This window comes from Amphiura filiformis, chromosome 16 (assembly GCF_039555335.1).
Source record: "Amphiura filiformis chromosome 16, Afil_fr2py, whole genome shotgun sequence".
NCBI lineage: Eukaryota > Metazoa > Echinodermata > Ophiuroidea > Amphilepidida > Amphiuridae > Amphiura > Amphiura filiformis.
Window position 1 is genome coordinate 38,994,420 of NC_092643.1, and position 6,389 is coordinate 39,000,808.

Consider the following 6,389-nt stretch of genomic DNA (forward strand, 5'->3'; position numbering starts at 1 on the left):
TACTGTGGAATTGGAATGTACCACAATAAAAAACCAAAAGATGCTACCAGCAATCTGGTATAGATGCGCTTAATATTGATGACCAAGGCTATACTGTAAAAGTGGTAATTTTTGTGTGTGTAATTTTTCACACTTTGCTGATTTTGTACTAAATTGCTTGTTTTTAATTTCACAATTTTGAGTTTTCTTACATAGACCTATATATTATTAAAATAACATATTCACATGTTTTTATTTCGTGTTAGCTGTGTTGCACACGAAAAGCGTGAAAATTAATGTACCACAAAAATGTCCACTTTTATAGTATTATAGGCCTATCTTAACCCTCTCCACATAGGTGTTGATTTTTTTCTTTAAAAATTAAAAAATTTCAGAATTGTACATTTTCATGACCATATCTGGAATCAGCATAAGAAATGCATTAAAATGAGTACAAACAAGCCTAGTATTGGTTCAGTGGTTCTTGGGATAGCTCTTGATATTTTGAGAAAATTTTGCGAAAATATCTCAATAACTTGGACTTTTTATATTGAAGCCCATGGCTAGCAGGCAGAGAATTAAATAAGGTGGTGAAAAGAACACAGGAATTCATCATATAAAATAACTGCTCTGTATAATGTAGTATTGTTATAGCTGGAATTATAACTAATAAAGAATGAAAGGGACATGCACTATGCGGACTACTATTGTATATCATTATTTTGCTATGTACTTTTTAAGGAGTACAGTAAATTAGTATTTTCTGCTGTCATGATTATCTAGAAAACCTAATGCTTCAGTTATCTGCTGAAGATAAAAAATAATTGCCAGTTGTCTACTGAAGGTAACATTCTATTTTCGTATCATACTGAAGAAAATATTACCATTTTTTGCTTTCTACTGAATATAAAGCAATGTAAAGCACTATTTTCTGCTTTTTTACACAGTGGCAGCACCATGGGGGAATGCTCCCAAACAGAGACCTTCTACCTCCTCCCCAATAAAAAATTGCTGCAAAAATTAGAAAATTGAATCATTTTTGAAGCTATTTTGTAGAAATGTCATGCTTTTTGACACTCCTGCCCCAGAATTAACTTCTGCAACTGGTTTTTAAAATAAAAGATTCATTATTAATTTGAGCTATTTTTAAGGTGCCTCAATATTTTGTACTATCTACTGAAAATAAATAAGCTGCCTACATATTAAAGGAGTATTTCGTGATCCTAGCATCCTTTTTTTATGAACTTTTTCCGTACATACGCTGTAAAAAAAGTGTTTAGAAAGTGGTGGCAATAATGTATTCAGAAACGTTATGTTTAGAATATGGATGTCAGATGTTTAGAAATTAAACACCATCACTGACCAATGTTAAGAAATTTGACACATGATGTTTAGCTTTTAAACATGTTTACAAAGTGGTGGGAAAATTGTGTTTAGAAAAGTGTTCAATTGCTAAACACTGTTTTTACAGTGTATCCACGAAAAAGGCCTATTCTCAAAATTTCAGTTGATTCCCATTTTGCGTTTGCAAGTTATGCATGATTATGCGTATTACACTGCTCCAAAGAGAATGTGTTGTAATTTCGTTCTGGTATACGATATCTTTGCTAAACGAAGATCTGCAAGATATATTTTGGATAAACATTATGTAGCCAGAGGTTTCCAGTAATATAAAAATCTCAACTTTTTTTGAGAAAAGTGGGGGAATGAGGCTGTGGATCACGAAATTCCTTTTAATTGCTATCTATACTGAAGATAAGGGGCCTACATATTTTTGCTATCAACTGAAGATAAATAAGGTGCCTATATGTTTTTGCTATCTACTGAAGATAAATAAGATGCCCATACATTTTGCTATCTACTGAATATAAATAAGGTGCCTATATATTTTTGCTATCTACTGAAGATAAATAAGGTGTCTAAGTATTTTGCTATCTACTGAAGATAAATAAGGTTTCTAAGTAATTTGCTATCTACTGAAGATAAATAAGATGTCTAAGTATTTTTGCTATCTACTGAATATATAAGGAGCCTGCTTAATTTTGCTATCTACTGAAGATATACAGTGTGTACATATTTTTGCTATCTACTGAAGATAAATAAGGTGTCTAAGTATTTTGCTATCTACTAAAGATAAATATTAAGGGGTGTCAGTATTGTTGCTATCTACTGAAGATAAATAAGGTGTAGAAGTATTTTTGCTATCTACTGAAGATATAAGGTGCCTACATATTTTTGCTATCTACTGAAGATATGGTGCCCTTAAGTAGGCAGAGGCCTATGTTTGCTATCCACCGAAGATAAATAGGTGAAGCATCTTTTGGATCATCACTTTTTAGACCTTAATTTAGGGCCAAATGCTTGAACTAGTCTTTAATTGTCTCAAAGTATGGACAGATTACAAAAAGCTACTGACTCAATAATATTATTGCGTGTGCGCACATGTTTATGTTGTAGCAGGCTTTCTTTATTATGTTTATTACATTTGCAGATAGGCTATGGCAGTGCTTATAATGCTATGTTATACACAACATCTTGCTGTTACGTCCAACGTCCACACCGACAGGCCTAATCGCATAAACCAGAATTGTGTTACGTGAGACCGGATTTCTTGCTCCGTGTTTATTTCATAATATCAAAGCAAACCAATATTACAGTACACACATACCTTCGAAATGTCACTTTTTATCACTGCATTATATATTTCCCCCAAAGTCTGCTAGCATGTGAGTCCATTATTATATCCATCAAACGAGCGAGGCAGGCATCTTCCTCCCAAGCACGACACGGTGTGCACACTGTTTGGCACTCGATGCTAATACAGTGTGTTTACGTGCTGCATTGCTTTACCTGATGACAAATCTTACGAGGGGTTTTACACCGTATCCTAGATGGCGCTAGTCAGTAAGCGTAAGATTGGAATCAGACCTTGATTTATATGAACCCAGCAAACACAAAAACGTTTTAAATAAGTTATATTTTGGCTTTTGGTTTAGGTAAAAACGTTTTAATAACATTAAAATGTCGGGTTATATAAAGGTCATGATAACGTTTTAAAACGTTTTGTATGAAAACAAACTACAACAATATTTTTAATGTTTTCAAAAAATGTTATTGTAAACTATTTTTGCAAACATTTTTGCCAAATATTTTGTCAATACTTAAAAACATTATGTTAAAATATTTGAACCCAGCAAACACAGAAATGTTCTTAAAATGTTTTTTCAAAACATTTTAATAACATTTAAATGTCGGGTTATATAAAGGTCATGAAAACGTTTTTAAAACGTTATTGCAAATATTTTGGGCAAACAATTTTTGCAAAATATTTTTTCAACCCCAAAATAACATACTGTTTAGAATGTTTGGTATCAAGTTTTCAAGAATGTTTTTGGAATGTTATCAAAACGTTTTTATATCCTTTATATAACCCGACATTTAAACGTTTTCTGTAAATCATTTTTGTTTGCTGAGCAGTAGATTATCAAAAAATGTTTTTTAAGGTTATGAAACCGTTTTATACTCTTAATATACCCTTTATATAACCCGACATTTAAACGTTTTCTGACAACCTTTTATAACCTTTTGCGAATGATGTCGAAAACGTTTTGTGTTTGCTGGGAAGGTTGACGGGATAAACTGAGACCACCCCTCCCCAATAACAAATTGCTGCAAAAATTTATTTTGACACCCATGAAACCCCTTTTGCCTCAGAAAAAATGTCTGCTGTTGACACTGTTTGTTTTTTTTAATTTAAAGATTCATTATTTATGTGAGCTATTTTTAAGGTGCCTCAATATTGTGCTATCTACTGAAAATAAATAAAGTGCCTACATATTTTGCTACCTACTGAAGATAAATAAGGTGCCTATATATTATTTTTTCCTATCTACTGAAGATAAATGGTGCTCATATATTTGCTATCTACTGAAGATAAAAAAGTGCATATACATTTTTGCTATCTACTGAAGATAAATAAGGTGTTTAGGTATTTTTGCTATCTACTGAAGATAAATAGATTGAGTATTTTTGCTATCTACTGAAGATAAATAAAGTGTCTATGAGAATTTGCTATCTACCGAAGTACCTTACGAGGGGTTTACACCGTATCCCAGATGGCGCTATTCAAGTAAGCGCAAGATTCAGGTAAGATTGGAATCAGACCCTGATTTAGGTGGATTATAGACTGACGGGATAAATCCAAGGCAATTCCTGGATTAATGACAGTGACAGTGTATAAGAAATCAGTCAAAGTCCGTCGTAGATATTGCTTATACTAGTATTTTCCTCTAATTTATGATTCGATCTTAATTAATGTCGCAGTGCAGCCCATCTCCCAATCTACTGTAGATAGCACAAGGTATTGATACTCACATTATAGTTGGAAGTGGGTATCAAAGGGGGCAAAGTGACTTTCAGGGTGGCAATATTTGACCTTAATGATAAAAAAAACCATAACAATCTCAAATTTGCACAGCAATCAAAGTGTAGGGGACTGCCTCCTTGAACCCCTTTGGCTACGTCACCGGAATGCATTGACCATGCACGTATCTACGGTAGATAGCATTTCTTGAAAGCATTGATCATGTTGATACTCACATTAAAAGTAGAAAGCACTGATAACATACTGACCACGCACGAATCTACGGTAGGCCTATAGCATTTCTTGTTAGGCAGCATTGATTACATACTGACCACGTACGTATCTACGGTAGACAGCATAAGGCATTGATACTCGTATTAACAGTAGAAAGTGTTGATAACATATTAACCACGCACGTATCTACGGCAGATAGCATTTCTTGTAAGGCATTGATACTCATATTATTCAGTAGAAAGCGTTGATTAACCACGCACGTATCTACGGCAGATAGCATTTCTTGTAAGGCATTGATACTCATATTATTCAGTAGAAAGCGTTGATTAACCACGCACGTATCTACGGCAGATAGCATTTCTTGTAAGGCATTGATACTCATATTAACAGTAGAAAGCGTTGATAACATATTAACCACGCACGTATAGCATTTCTTGTAAGTACCGCGATGGTTTGGAAACATATAGTCTCCTCCGCAGCCAATTTGGTTACGCGCAACCAAACTGGCTGCGGAGGAGACTTCTATTCATATAATGACGTCATCAGTCTGTTGCATTGAAACTCAATATTTCGCTTCGAACGCTGAAAAGGGCCGTACGCCCCAGCATTTTACCAACACAATTTGTTTTGTTTTTTCAGGAGAAATACGAATAAAAAATTGCAACAAGTGTCAACTTGTAATGTAATGTTCGAATGGAGTTAAACTTGATTTTGCAATAGATATGCCCTTTAAGCAACAAAAGCAACATTTTCAATGGGTTTAGGGGCAACCTTTAAATCTGCATCTTTTTCATTCAAAGGACCACCATGGCAACACATTTTGGGCCATTAAGACAAATGAGGTATAACAATAAAACTGCTTCTTTTTGCTATTTTAGTTTTAAAATTTAATGCATAGATTTTGAGCTTCTTTAGTTTATATTTAGTTATTATCTTATAATAAAGGTGGGTAATGAATTTCTGTGACGTGTTTTGATGTGAGGAAATTTATACATGTATGCGGTGACATGAAAGTTCCTTTTTCTTGGTTAGCTATGAATATTTATTTTTCGACTATTTATTATGACGTATCTATAATGAAAGCGACCATGGGAGAGTTTTTATCAAACCATTCAATCATCCTCTGGATGTTTGATGAGTGGTTGTCATTAATTCTTCAATTAGATCGGATGCATTATAGGTATGTTCCATAATTTGGTCACATTACCTTTTAAAGACTGTTAAAAATTGTAAGTCTATGAAAATATATTGCAATACAACAAATCATTGCGCCTTTTTTTGTTTTTGTTTTTTGTTGATTTTTTACCCTTTTACCCGAATATATTAATTCACATATACTGCACGCAAGTACCTGAATATATAATTATAAGAAATTTCCTAACAGAAATTCTATTGAAACCCTGAGGTTCATTATTTACATAGTTCTAAAACAAATCCAATATAAAATAGATGATGTTGACATATATCAATGAGCTTTATGTGCTGTAACACAGTACTTTCTCAAATTGAAGGCTTGAGCTTAGACGTCTGTTGCTTCCTGTTGGTAGCTGACGTAGGTGGCGCTGTGAGTAACTGGTCATAGATGTGCGGAAGGATGTAGTTTCCACAATCCCTGTTGAGTGTATTAGCCTGCCCCTCTTTCGTGATTCCTTTATGTGCCTTCTTTTCCCGTTGGTTTCAATGTCTCTTATTTTGGCTTCGTCCCATCTGATCACGTGATTGACTTCAGCGACATGGTCCGTAAGAGCGGATTTCCTAGGGGCGTATATGTTTTTCTTTGTGCCCTGGCTACATCTGATTCAGATTTGTGCTC

General features: G+C 33.9%; 1 protein-coding gene across 1 annotated transcript in view; it reads right to left on the minus strand.

Annotated features, from left to right (window-relative positions):
• The window catches only part of LOC140135969 (sphingomyelin phosphodiesterase 3-like), a 285,478-nt gene extending 282,701 nt beyond the window's left edge, over window positions 1-2,777 (minus strand). Inside the window, exon 1 of the mRNA XM_072157666.1 lies at window positions 2,648-2,777. The gene's annotated coding sequence lies outside the window, so the exon portion shown is untranslated. The remainder of the gene's footprint in view (window positions 1-2,647) is intronic.
• Between the last annotated feature and the right edge of the window lie 3,612 nt (window positions 2,778-6,389).